Consider the following 15,696-nt stretch of genomic DNA (forward strand, 5'->3'; position numbering starts at 1 on the left):
TTTTGCCGATGACAAAATTCGTTGGCATATCTTAAAAAATGTGTCAATTTCTCTTATGCTGACGAAATACAGCCATCGATCCAAACCATTAGTGTAGGTCCGTTGGAAGAGACTCCCTACCAACGACGAAAAAGAGAATGTCGGTGTATACTGGAACTACCAATGGAAGTGAACAAATGAAACTTTATCAACGCTAGAAATTAACCGTCGACGAAAGGTATATTTACCGACAACAAAAAATGTTTTGTGGGCATTTATTATGTCGATGGTGTAAGAATGTCATTGAAATATTTGTGCATTGCCAACGATATAGATCTACTATGCCAACAATTATAGTTCTCGTTGGTATATTCATGAAATGTCAACTCCTTAAAATAGTGGCGTGGGCATAAGCCTGTTTTTTTTAGAAAAATATTTTTATATTTGTATCGTTTTTTCACTACATCTTTTTGGTTTGTACCTAAACACAATTCAAAATATAGGAAATACTAGTTCCAAAAAAAGTTACAATTTTTTTACGTATAAGTCACCTAAATGAAGTTAATAAAACAAAAAAAAAAAAAAATGTGCCTTACAAAATATAATTAACATAACCATAACAGTAAACTCGTCCAAAATAACAAAAGTTTCATAAACTTTAGACCAACTTATAATTTTCTTGTCATGAAGTGATCTCCGTTGAAAGTTTGACCTGAAAAACAAATAAAAAGAAAACAATAGAAACATATTCAATAAAATGGTATATTTTTCACTTTACAAAACTAAATAATCCAACTAGTAAACATGCAAATATGTATATAGAGCATAAGTCGTCACTTACAATTTATCCCACATCCAAAAAGCCAACATTTAAACTCACATTTCATACTACATTTTAGACAAATATAGAAAATACATCTAAACTTACAATCATGAACTTTTCTCTACAGGTAAATAAGTCAACTAGTAAACCTACAAATATGAATATAGAACATAAGTTTCAACCTATATTTCATCCCACGTTCAAGAAAAAAAATCAACATTTACATTTCATCTTACATTTTAGAAAAATATAGAACATACATCTAAACTAGCATAATAAATGAGAACATCTCTAAACAAACACATCTCAATTGCTATCATAACTATAGGATAGAAACAAATTCAAACCATGGTATAGGTAAGTAGTCCCTAAAGCGTCAATGTATTGCAGTTGCTACCATAACTGCAGGAAAGCAACAAATGCTCAAACAACTTCATACGAAGAAAATGATAGTTCATACCTATTTGAAGTTCCTCCTTGTGACGCCATAAATTGCTTGATTAATTCTTTTAAATCGACTATTGACGTAGAGGTTCAGACTTAGTTGTGTGCAGTGTATGCCTATTTCTAATTCTAGGCGATAAGTCATTGCTCAAAGATCATTGCAGGGGAGATGCTCACTATGTCTCTCTTCATCGAGTAAATACTAAGTTATCGTTGAGTACAAGTTTTCCTATTGCTTGTCCAAGTATAAGCGAAACAATAGGTTTTCTAGATGATTCAAGGTAGAACACAGAGAATTGATATCAAAGCCTAGTTCTAGGGTTCATTCTTCATTCAAACGATATAAGAGAATTATCTATACAGTGTGATGAAGTGTAAGTTTAAACTATATTTACTTATCTACACTAGAAAATTTATAAAAGGGGAATTAGAACGTATGTGAGATGGACGTGTGAAAAAACTTGTACTGAAAAAAGAGTGAAGGAAGGTATCTACATTACTAGGCAATTAAGCCTTGATGTGATACAACTCAGTTAACTAGCTTATAATTAGGACAGACACCTCTCAGTGCTTAAACGTCACACTTGCTCATATCTTGGAATGCAAATGATAAAACATGGTTAAGCAAGATGTATCTAGAAGATTTCACTTACGAGACTTATAGCATTTCTGGTTTAAGGGTGACAACCTCTCGGTACCAAATGTCCACACTTGTTCTCCTTTCGGAACACAAATTATGGAAGTTATCTCGCAAAGGTAGACTTTGTCTCCAAAATTCTCCTAACGCGCGTTAGTCATATCCTTACTACTTGCTCTCTTGAGTAATTGTCGCTTTACACTGGCCAAGTGATGACTATAGCCTAACTAACACGATAAGTGTTATAAGTTAAGCTTCTTATAAAAAACTTATCACATATCTAAACTACAGATAACACATTGACAAATGAATAGTAAAGACATGATGGATTGAAAAGGTATAAACATGCAATATATTAAAGAATGTAGGCCTTAGGTCATTGTACAATATGAAAAAGTACATTGCAAAGAAATACAAAAATAGAAAGTATAGAAATGAACATTACAAGTTAGGGGAAATGGAGAATGAGATCTTCTCTATTCAGACCTTAAACTTTCACCTACAGACTGACCGAAGAAGAAAAATAAAGGCTTTTATAGACGATAGAAAAGCTACTCCTTTTCGTCCCTCTCCAAGGTTTGGCTTATTCCGGAGTACGGGTCCATTCAGACATCTAACTTCTCTTGAAGCCGCCTCTTCAACTCGGTAGGGATAAAGTCCTTTTATAGGCAACTTTCAACGAAACACTTTAACTTTTCTGAACATGTCAGTTTTGAACACATTCATTGTCAAGTCACATCAACTCCAACTAACATTATTGTCTTATAATGAACCTTCCTCGTGTTGCTGATGTGGATCTTGCATAGAAATTGTACTTGCTAGACAAGGTCTTTTCGCATAACCTTTGCACAAGTTCCTCTGCGATTGTAAGACATGCGCCTAAATAGTTTAGAAATAGGAATTAAATTTTTTAGCCAAGTGTTCTAAACTAGGTGTTTTAAAGTAAGACTACACGATAAGAGGTTGGCTAATTCATGAGAAAGGTTGGAAGTTAAAAGTTGTTACGTGTTTAAGAGTGCACGACGAGAAGAAAAACTTGGCGAAAAGAATCAAGGAATTTAAGAAAAATTTCCTAAGTATGCTTAATGGGCCATGTGCAGAGTTTAAGCTAAACATGATTAAGATGAACCTTGAGCTCACACGTGGACCACTAAGAAAGGGAGCTAGCAAGCATACAAGAGTTTGAAAATGACTAAGCATTTTAAGAAGTACTATAAATAATTAGTTATTTGTTATTTTTTAGCTTTTCAATAGAAAAACTAAAGGCTTCTAAAGTGCTATTGAATAACTACGCAAGAAGAGGAAGAAGAGAAATACTTTGGGTTAAGGTTAAGTTTGTGAGTGTTTTTCTTTAAAATTTTTAAGTGATTTCCAGCTTTCTTATACATTTTTTGATGATTTGAACTAATGATTCCAATTCAAATAATTTCTAAAGGAGGTTTATATGAAAAGTGTTTATGTCATTCTAAAGAATGTGTATTGTATTTCAATGTATTATTGTTATGGAATGACATTCAAGCCATTAGTTCTTTTCTGTTAATAAACTAACTTTTATGTGCACTAAAGAGGTCAAGGCCACCATAGGGTGAAAGGGGCTACATGGTGAATTGAGGCGGGACAATGTATGAAATATGTTCATTGCGTCTCAACCTGAGCAACAAGGACGAATCTATATATTCTCGAATGTTGTTGTTTCAGTAGTCTAAACGCGAAGTTACGTGACCTAGCATAAAGAATGATTTTGGATCCTTGATGAAATAAATGTTGGTAACTAATGTGTGTTATCCGAAATGAAATGTTTATATATGAAATTGTAATGTTTTTATAAAAAGATGATTTATGTGGTTTGATATCTTCAGTGAAATGATATTTGGAAAGATATTACGAAAATGATTTATTAAAACCTCATTGTGTCTATAGACTTATGTTTTTAAAATTTATCTTCCAGGAAGCAGGCGTTAAGACCAAGTGAGGAAGGTTAAAGGACTTGCTGGCGAGAAGGCTCATTTGGCATTTATTTTATATTGAAGTTGTAATATTTGATGTTTTGTTGTTGAGCTTATTGTAAATCGCATAGCTGAAAGTTAATAAAAGTATGAATTGGTTTAATTTCGTGTGTTAAGTTATTTATATTGGCAAAATTGTTGCACGAGAAGGGGAGCTTGGGGAGCAAAGAGTAGAAATCTTGGGGGAGGGTTGGGGTGGGAGAAAGGGGATTGGGAAAATGAAGGGAAAAATAGAAATTAGGATTTTTTGTTTTCAAAGAACCACCGACAATCTATAATAATCCATTGGTGTTGGTCCATTTAGCTCGATGGTAATAATAAACCATCGACAGATGTCTACCTATGTTGACGGTACAAAAATAAGTCGCCAACAAAGACCCGTGATTTACGCTAGTGCTTTAATTTTTACCATCGACGATGCCATTTATTGTTGATGATTAAACAACTCACTGAAGAATACCACTTCTGCCAATGACATTTAGAGGCTTGGGCAGAGGAAAAATTTCTTGTAGTGTCCTTAGATCTTGCATAAGTGAGGGTAGATCATTAATGTTGGCCAAATAAGCCTCCTAATTTAGAGGTAAGACTAGGGTAGTTAGCTGGAGACATAGAATGCAAGACCAAATTCACTCCTACCCATTATATATTTATTAGATTGGTTGTTCCCTTAAGCACTGAATCCATATCTTGAACAAGGGGTCCCACCCTCTTATTGGTCTGAGAGGGATTTAGTTTATTGGTTAGATCTTAAACCAATTGTTCAATAGAGGATCAGTGAGACTTAAGAAACAAGATGTAATCTCCGTGGTAAAACAATATTTTGACCTAGTCGAGATTATGAATAACTTGTGCAAGATTAACTTACTAATCATGATAATATCAAATGGACATATATATATCTATAGTGCGGGTAGTGCAACTACGAAACTTTACTGGGATGACTTATCAGTTAACAGATGTTGATTAGCTCGATCTAAAAAGAGTTTAGTCAGTTAATCTCGAATTGTTGAAGTCTATGATTTATATGTCTATTATGTTCCTCTACTAGCTTATATGGAATAAACTAAGAACAATATATTGGATTAGTTTAAATAGTTCGAATTAGAAAAAGAAGAGAAAAATCGACAAATTTATATGATATAGTTATCAGTTATCATTTAAGAGATAGAATTTGATGTCAAAATGTAATTTGAATATCAAGAATATGAATGTGGATTCATATTTGAAAGATCAGAAACGGTGGAAATGATCAAAGTTGTAAAAAGTCAAAGGTTTGATTTTTAACTTAAAAAGTCAAACTTTGATAGATTTTATATTCAAGTGTGATTTGAATTTCGAAAAAATAAATGTGGATTCATGCTTGGAAGGTCAAAATTAGTCAAGAAGGACAAAATGGTAAAAGGTTAAAGTGTTGACTTTGATATGAAAAGTTAGAGTTTGACTTTGACTATAATAGTGAAAAAGACCATTTTGCCCTTTGACTAAAGTTAGTGGAAAAATTCAACATTTTGTTGTATAATTCTACTCATTCTTAGTAGATTAAGTGGTTGCATACGATGTGAAGACCTAGCCCACTAAAGTTCACTAAGTGTTAGTGCTTAAAGACGTGTTGGACTAATTAAACCAATTGTCCACAAGAAGATCAATGATTAGTTTAAAGAGATCATTTTGAAGTTGTTAAAGAGTTTTGAGACTTTTATTAATTTTACCTATTATTTAAATTCACTAAAGTTTTTTTTCAAACCACCCAAGAAGTTCTTGCTTATCCTTCAAATTTGCATCTTTTTCTCTATTCATCCTTCACTAATCGAGTCTCACAAATTGGTTTTGTGTATGGAGAATAGCATATAAACACTAATCGGATTTAATAAATGAGGAGATTACAAGCAATTGAAAGCTACGAAAGTAATATTTCCTATAAACCCTAATTTAGTTTGTTAAAAGGTGATATTTGCATGTAAATTTCTAATAAGATTAGAATTAGTTAGAGTGCAATCCTTAATTTGTGTGCGCATTTCTAAATTTCCTTTCCAATTTTATATAAGTTTTAAAGTTTTCACTTTTAACCTTATTTTTTCTATTAAAAATTCATTTTTAGTCTAAAATTAATATCTATTAATTAAAGTAAAATGAAAAAATACATAACTCAAACTAAATTTAAAGAGTAAAGAAAATTGAAATTGAAATTTAACTAAAAGTGTTACTTCTATATTGAGAGTAAAATAAAATTTTAAAGATGAAAAAAGATATATTTTATGAAAGATAAAATAGAGTGAAAAGAAAAAGAGGAGCATGAGGGGATGTGTGTGGGGGCTAAATGTTGGAGAATAATTTAGTAAGAAAACAACTAAAACAACTCACCAACGTGGATTCTAATTTTGGTTTCTTCACACTTTCTCTTAAATCAATGCACACAAACACACCCAACATAACCAAAGTGAAAGCCTTACATATAAATAAACAAATCATTTCATTCTTTTTTCCTAAAGTGCTCTGCTCAACATATAGTTCATTATAATAATAATAAGAAGAAAAAATTCTATGTGAAGCAAAGCCACCCTTCCAAAATTAAAAGTTTATTACAACCTTCTCCAAACCTATTCACAACCAACTGCAGTCAAATAAAATAAAATAACATATAGGGTAAAAAATAAAATTGTTTTCAAATATTAAAAAGAAACGTTTTTAAAAATAGTAAAAGTTCATGTCATTATATTCTCTAAATTATAAAAATAGTAAATTTAAAAGTACATACCCATTTGATTATCATAAAAATCAAATTCTCTAATTATTTTTCATATTTACAATTTATTGAGGTAGTTGATTTTTTTTAAAATTCTTGTGTCAATTTTTCTATAAAAAGAATAAGTAGACATGTTTATACAATTAGCGATATATCAATGTTACATCATAAAAATAAAAACTTTAGTTGACAGATGAAATCAGTTTTAATATAATATCTAATTACTAATATTTATTGCTGTAGAAATGTGAAAATATGTATATACAATGCAGCCTTTTGTGCTTTTAATTTTTAATAATTTTATTTGAAAGGAAGGGATTGACTATGGGAATCCAATGAAATTTCGTGATAGGAAGGAAATTAGTAAAAAGAAACCTGCTCGTAATTTTGAAAACGGAAAAATCCACAAATCTACAAAAGAAAATATAAAAAATGCCCCAATCATCGTACACGAGATTAATCGATCACACGCGTATGTAATTAACTTTCTAAACGATCATGATACATGATTATGCAGGAAATTATACATAATATTCTTATAGGTAATATCAACACTGGTCACACATACACGTGTAATTCTTCTTCTAAATAATCATTATACGTAATTGTGTAGTAAATAATATACGATTGTTCAAATATTAATACACGATCTTGGTACAAATCTTAAAGAAGTAAAAAGACGTCAATATTTTTTAAAAACAAATCTGAAATTTATGAAAGAAATATTTTAATGTTTTTGTTATATGGATGAATATTAACCATTAGTTTAATCTTTAGTTTTTCCTCATTTATTGTTGGATCTGTGTATAATCATTCATGTATTCTACCATAAAAAGTATTTGGTTTTTATTAATAAAGTATTACCTACGTATCCTAATATATTTTGTAAGAAATCAAAATTTCAACTTTATATTACGTAATTGAAGGCATTTGGATATAAATATTTAATGGAAAGAGAAGACCTCTATGAAAGAGTTGAACAGATTAATTCAAAGTATGGATCTAAAAGTAGTTAACTAATTTTCTATCACCTAATATGATAGTTTAATACAGTAACACTTGAAAAATACAACCGAATAGAGATAAAAATGATGATACAAAACATTATATATATTTACTTTTTGAACATCATTCGAAAATTGTAGTATGAGTTATGACTAAGTTCTTACATTTCTTGCTATATCTTAGTCTAATAAATCTTAATATTAATTTTGTAATGAATAAGCTCTTTATTTGGTCTTTTTGAGTCATGTTAGCTATAAAGAGATATTGGGGGGTCGGGAATTAGTTAAATTCAAATGTAATAGTTTTCTTGGAACTCATGTGTTTAAATGTATTCCCATTGAATTTAGATATTTTAGGGTATTTACATTTTGCATGAAGCTTTACATATTCAAATAAACACTTTAAAAGAGTCTTTTATAAAAAGTTGTACAATACAACTTATTTTGTGAAAGATTATTAAGAAAAAGTGAACGGCAGTCCTTGATAATTATGGATACATGGCCAATTGATAATATAACCAATAATAAGTGAAAGAGTCAGAAAGTAGGAAATATTTTTTAATTAGTATTTGGGCTTGGCAATTTTAGTGGGGACATGAAGAGATAAACAAGAAGCTAAGGATGTTACATTCATTGGAAGGGTGGGAGTTTATGGTAGCATTAATTAAGGCCACCATTTGTGATTAAAATATGATGCCTTTTCCTTTCCAAAGTTCCAACACACTAATATCCCAATCCTACTTAATTATATATCATAAATCAAAGTACTAAAGGCTTCTCAATTTCATCATTTAGCTTTATGCACGCATAAATCTACATGTTATTGATTGAATTTTTATAAAATATAATAAAATTTCAAATTATTTGTCAAATTGAATCTCAAATTTTGATATATTTTATAAATATTTATACAGTTTTTATATAGTAATTTTATAATTTTAAATCTAACCTAAATCTAATTGTTTTACCAATTCTATCCATATATCTTTGTTGAATGCAAAATTTTTGGATCCATCGCAAATTACCATGACATCTATCAAATTAATGACGAAAATATAAATAATTGAATTTTGGACGAATTAAAAGTCGACATGTGTCCTAAACTGAAATTGAATAAATAAATTGGTAAAAGCTAATGATGCCACATGTTTTCATCATGATCGTCGGATCAAGTTATTTATTTTGGTCAAATTAAATATTATTTATGTAAGGTCCTCATCGCGTACCCTAACACAATGAAGGCTCTGCGGTAAAGATACTGTGCGAAGAGACTTCTGATAAGTAAACTACGCTTCACGAAAGGATTATACGACGATGGAAGTAGGCCTATGATTGATTGGGCCCCCCTGCCCAATCTAAATTCAAGATAAGGGTTGGACAGAGACAAATGGTATTTTGGAACTGAGCCACTACTCGTCGTCGGTAAGGGTAATCATTTTGTCATGGGTAAATTCACCGGAGAGTCGTAAAAAAAGGTGAAGTAGGGTCTATCATGGCCAAAAACTTGCTTGTTTTTATCATGCATTAAATTCTCTTCAAGTTTCACAATTGTAGACTAGCGTGAAAAACTCTAAATTTGACAACTAATGGGCGGTGAGGTAGGGTCATGCGATAAAAGATGCATTTCTATTCCTCCGTTGCTATATGATCATTTAAACTTTATCGCACAAGCTTTCCTCTCTATCGCCCAAGTATAAGCAATGAGAGGTTTTCTGGTAAGTCCACGATTGAACTCACAGAATATAAGCTCCTAATTTATCCAATTGTGTACTAACTCATGCGGTATACATTGTATAGTAAGTCATATGAACATTATATTAGCTACTCTAACTATTTACACTATCGTGCTTGGCGGCACAAGGTGAACATGGCGTTATGGCATAATAAGTAAGAACTCAACATAGATAGAGGAAGGAAAATTGAACTACCAAATACTACAATCGATGACTCAACACCTTGAAGTGATACAAACATTTCTTAACCAAGAATAAAGGCAAGAAACTCTTTAGTGCAAAGCCATACTTACTGGCCTTTTGGGATGCAAATATACAAGTTAAGCGATGCAGTTATTTAATCATTTTGAATGAAGTAACAGTAACTAATCCTCAATTAAGACAGACCTTTCAGTGCTTTTGCCACACACATTAACCTTTAAGTAATGTATGAAGAGGACGAGTTTGGCAACAAGAATGCATTGTTGCATTCTTCTCGCCACATGCTTAGTTAAATGCAGTTTTCACCCTCTTTGTGAATATAATCTCTACTTTTTCTCTTCTCTCGAACGAGCAAGGCTGAGATACTCATATTTAACTAAACAAAACTCTAACGACATTCATTATAACTTTCATAGTATTTGGTACATCATTCATTTCTATTTACCTAATCAATTACAAGTATATAGAAGAGGTAAGAAAATGAGAGAATAAAAGAAGAAATACATTGCTTTCATAACTTATATTGTAGGCCTTTTAGCTATGAAGTTTTGCTTATAGAACAACACAAAATAAAAATTGATAAAATGGAACTACAACAGATGTGTTATGCCATAGAGTTTGACTTCTAATGCTCCTTGGCTCTGATGTTTGCCTATAAATTAGGGGAAACAATGGGATTGAGGGGTCTCTCTCTCTTCAGCGTCAAGCTCTCACCTAAAAAACTCAAGGTAAGAGAGAATGATGGATGAATTGATGAACTTGCTCTTCTGGCCAATTGCACATACACCATTCTGAAGAGGGAAACTTTTTGTATATACACGCAGTGGTGCTGACATGCCAGCACGTGCCATTAAGACTTATGAAAAGTTGTAGCTATGTTGCGTAGTCTGTCCCATTTATCCTTTTCTGACATTTCCGGCAACCTCTTTTATTTGCTAGCGGCTTAATTGTCTAACATCGACTTCCTCGCATTGAAGAGGTTGGCTGAATCTCCTTGCGTACCACGTGCCATTTGTTGAGCTTCATTCTTCTTTGCTTAATATCCTACGATAAGAGCTCTTAAACAAAATAAAACAGGCATGGAGTTCTTTTGCGGTAAGACTTTCACAAAGTATGAAATTGCCTACTTTTTCTCTTTGTTTTCTTATATTTCCATGTGGAAGACATCATTATTTTACATAAACGGCTATAATAACTTACAAGTTATCACAGCCCCAAATTTAAAATAATGCTTGTCCTCAAGCATCATCTCTAGATTCTAAATATGCTTACTTCTGCTTCTTCGCTAATCCTTTTATAGTGTGTTTGTAATTGCCCCGCACACCGGCATTTCTTCTGTCCTTCACATACTTTATACTTGAAAATATTTTCCACTTCTAAACGCGACAAGCTTAAGTCTCAAAATACTTCTGCTTCTTTTAGAAAATCTTATTTTCTCTTTGAATGGCCACTGTTTTAAAAAATTATTGGTTTCTTTCTCTTGTAAACGTTTTGTTAACCGACTATTTATTTACATTTGACGTTGAGTGAAAAATCATAGGTACTCCTTGAGTCTGTTCCTCTTCTCAACTATAACTCTTATCGCCACTTATTTATTTTACTCTAATATTTTGATGAAGCTTTGCCTCTTATTTACTTGTGTGAGAGCCGACAACATAGAAGTTTTTATTTTAATTGAATTTGGAAATAAAGCAAGGATTAGTTTTGTTTCATGTTTTTTTTTTTTTTTTTGAAAGAAATGAATCCTTGATTTTATGAAAGCTTTGACTCGGGCCTTGCACACCCTCAAATTTAGAGTTGTGCAAGGTCGTCATTGCGAAATAAGGAATGATAAGATAAACTCGTAAAAATTTATAAAAGAGGATTGAGTTAAAGCTTGCTTGCCTAAAAATTGTGAGAAATGTTTATGAAATTCATTTCACTAGGGAAAGTGGCATGACCAGGTACAAGTTAGTTATGAAGGGATAAAACCCTATGGCAGCGGAAGATTTAAAGAATCATTATTCAATTTAATTTGAGAATCTTAAAATACTAGCACATTGGCAAAATTTAAAATCAAAATTCTAAATAAAAACTAAGCATGCTTTTAAATTAAAAGATACAGAGAACTTACTTTCAATTACCTCAATCTACAAATCATCGAATTGGGAACATCACCCATCGAAGAACTTCCTATCCTCTAGGATGAGATTAATTTGTAGGAACCAATTGGGATGGAAAAATGTTTACACATATTTGAGAGAAACTCTTTTCTTTTTCCAGAGAGAAAAAGCCTTGGCTTTTTTCTTGATAAATTTTGGTTAAATAAAACTATTTTCTTTTAGATAGTTATAACTCTCTTTTCTTTTTGGAATAGGAAAAGGAGTAAGAGAGAATTATGAGATTCTATTATCAAATCTACTAATGAATTAACAATTAATTAATTAGTTAATAATTAATATTTCATTCAAACCTTATTTAAATAAATATCTTTCCAATATCTTATAGATTTATATTAGGGGGAATTTTAAAAATAGTAGATTTTACAAAATATTTACAACCTATATCAAATTCTATCTCTAAATTCTATCCTTGATAGTCATTGATATACTATAGTAATAGAATCCAAAATTTTGCTATAGCTTGTAAATATTGTAATTTATTTTGCTAGTAAAGATCTCTTGAGTTGAGATTGCTCAGATTTAGTTTTTGTGTTATTGGAACACTGGATTTACTATAATAGGTTATCTATTGGTTGGATGAGTCTGAATATGATTTATGAAGCTTATATATTTTAGGTTTTAAATGTTTTTCACAATTGCATGTGTTGTAAGAGATATTTTTAAGTTAAGGCCAAGCAAGTTCGACAGGTATTGTAATACGCATATCTTCTATCTCATTTGCTTGCATAGAAGTTTAGAAGATAAGCTAAGAGTTTGTCCAAGAGTCTTGGACTAAGCAATGAAATTTTGTGGTAGAGGTGTTAGGACTCGATTTTGTTCGGCCATGAAAAGAAGCAAAGGAAAGATAGAGAGAAAATCTCAAACCTTGTTCAATCAAAAGAAAAGGCATAGAAATGGAGAGGACAAATCTTGGTCCTTCTTGGGATTGTAGCAGATAAAGATTGAAAGAAAAAATGCAGAAAGCAAATCTAAGGTCATCTCGGGTTTGAGCTTGATCGAGATTGAAATAGAGAAAAAAAAAATTCAAAGCTCTCAGGCCATCCCAAGGTTGTGCTCAGCCGAGACTGGAAACAAGAAATATTAGGGTTCTCAATTGATCTCAAGCTTATCTTGACCGAGATCTTAAAAGCGTGAGATAGACAAATTTTTTAGAAATATCTATTTCGTGAAGTTAGCATTTTTCGAATGCAAGGGGTGTTTTTAAAGACAAAAGACTCTCATTCCTCTCATTTCTCACCATTTCTCACCATTTCACTTCAAGAGCCAAGTAGAGAGAAGTTGAGATTTCTTGAATCTGTTGAAGCTAAACTAGAAAGGTTGTTCAGTCAAGGTTCAATTTTGAGTTTTCTTTCAAGAAGCTACCTGATAAGTTGTAGTGTTTGGCGAGATTGAGTAAGGAAGAAGAGTTAGAGCTTGAGATTTAAATCCAAGTAAGTAAAGGCTCCTTTTCTTTAATTAAGAAGCTTTTGAGCAAGTTTGCCAAATTTTTATGTTGAGTTGAACTCTAAATCTATATAGAAACTCGTTTTGAGCTAGGGAGAACTTGTAGAAACGATCTTGAGTGATCTAATATCATCCAAGAGTCCAAAGTGGTCAACGTTAGTAAGAAAAGAATTCTCTTAACTAGAAAAGGGAAAAGCTAATAAGTTAAAGAAGTTTCCTTAGTTGGAACTCAAGACTTGCTTGAGTTTTTTTTTTTTTTTTTTTTTTTTGTTATTTTCTAGACAAGAGGAAATAGGAAAAATCTATAAGCTAAGAACCTAGCCAAAAGTTGTGAGTGACTAGAATGATTTTAAAATAAATTTCTAAGCTTGATTTAAAAATTTATGTTTTAAAGCATGCTTTGAGTTGAAGCATTTGTATTAAATATAAATTGGGTCGTATCCACAGTGTTACGAATATAAGTTACCCATCCTTATCCCTTTATTATAGACCCTTTAAGTTGTATCTTGAACATTGATCCATACATGTCTTTAAAAACAATTCAAGGCTCATAAAGCAGCTTATGATCTTAGTTTATTGGATTTAGGTCATTAAGACAAAACCAATAAAATAATCAATAACATTTGATTGAAATTACAATAATAACATTTGATTAACAATGGTCAATGAATTAAATTTACTGTCAAGTTTTAGGACATAAAACCAACTATTTTTATGTTTAGGCAATTAGGTAGGGTTTACGTGATTGTGCATTTTGTGACAGAGTAATTTCATCACCTTGACTAAAGTCACATACTTGGAGCCTAAATGATAAATTCATGAATAGCCTGATTGCATAGAGTTTCCATGATACATGCATCTTTATACACTACAACACTTACCCTTGTAGATTCCAATCTCCTAGTTTTCCTCCCTTCAGTCATAAACAATTTTGAACCCTGTCATACACAAACGTATACCACAAAAGAGATCTTTCCTGTCATTCTCTTGGTTTCCAAAGAAGCTAGAATGGTGATCTCTAACTTCTAGAAATAGGGAGTGAAGAAGAGAATGTAAGATGGAGAGTAGGTTGTGTAGAATGCAGAGACAAATATTTCTTAGGTGGTGGTGTTAACTAAATGTTAGATGCTAGTGAGAGTGAATCTAAGTAGTCTTGGTGCATCGAACGATTCATGTTCTCGGTGGAAATGAATAAGAAGCTAATGTGTGGTTTATGTGATTTGTGAAAAGAAGGCAGTGTGAGCCTGTGTTTGTGAAATAAAAATGAATTTATGTGGATGTATTGTATTCCCCAAAAATTGGTTTTCTATCAATTGACCAAAATGCCCTTATAGTTAAGAATGTCGAACTGCATTTGATTACCATATGATTGTTATTACATCATCACCTGATTACTACTAATTACCAATAATGTCAATTGCAATTTAATTGTTGTCTGATTACTGTCGGATTGATATTTGATTGTTGTTTGATTACCACTTTTCTTTTTCTAATTTTAATTAGCATTCTAAGATAGTTATTTGATTACCTTTTGATTGTCATCTAATTGTTTTTTCTTTTGTTATATAATTTTTAACATTTTCATTAACAATTTGATAATGGGCAGAAATGTGTGTCATTTATTTTTGTGAATTCGATCGAGTATTTAAATAGATACGCAGTAGATAACAATCACAGGACATTAAATAAAAATCATAAAGTACTTATTATCTAATGAACAACCACATAACAATCAAATGAAAAATATCAATAAGATAATAATCGCATAGCAGTCATATGTCAATCATATATCAATAAAATAACAATCACTTGTCAATCAAATAGAAATTATAAAATATTTAATATAATCAAAATCACGAAGTGCTATACATATTTGAATTCAAATTATCTCAAAACAATAAAATAATAATCAGATAACAATCTAATAACAATTTGATGGTAATAAAGATAACAATCAGATGGTAATCAGATAGCAATCATAAACTAATTAAGTTTGACACTTCATCTTCGACTAAAAATATGAACCAAGAAAAAAGAAATCAAACCCATGTTGATAAATCTACACTCCTTAATCTCTTCGAACTCTATCAAAATCACCTCAATGGAATTGAACATCAACAATTTAAACATACTCGTGAAACAATATTTGTGATTAAATGTAACGACCCTAAGAAGATAAGACATGAAATGTGAATATACCAATATTTTGGAAAAACAACTAGGCTAAGAGAATAAGAACTTATTGGTAAATGGATTGGAACTTGATTGTTATATGTAATTGCTATTATCTTATTTTTATTTGATTTTGACTGTTTTTTTTATTACAACAGATTTTCAATGATACCAATTGTTGTCTGATTCGTATTTGATCTGATTGTTATTTTATACTAAATTTTTTATTTAATAGTTGTTTGATTGCTATTTAATATTATTGTTCTAATAAAATCAATTGTTATCTAATTGTTGTTTGATTACGATCTAAAATTGGTTGTCAACTATACAAATTGTTATATGGTAATGA

General features: G+C 31.0%; 1 long non-coding RNA gene across 1 annotated transcript; it reads right to left on the bottom strand.

Moving 5' to 3' along the window:
• Positions 1-411: 411 nt before the first annotated feature.
• Positions 412-2,503, bottom strand: LOC116404652. The gene is made up of 3 exons (XR_004217634.1): positions 2,329-2,503; positions 1,900-2,106; positions 412-691 (listed from the first exon to the last, which is right to left on the bottom strand). It is a non-coding gene; the product is annotated as an uncharacterized LOC116404652 (long non-coding RNA).
• Positions 2,504-15,696: the final 13,193 nt, after the last annotated feature.

The sequence above is a fragment of the Cucumis sativus genome, chromosome 6 (genome assembly GCF_000004075.3).
Source record: "Cucumis sativus cultivar 9930 chromosome 6, Cucumber_9930_V3, whole genome shotgun sequence".
NCBI lineage: Eukaryota > Viridiplantae > Streptophyta > Magnoliopsida > Cucurbitales > Cucurbitaceae > Cucumis > Cucumis sativus.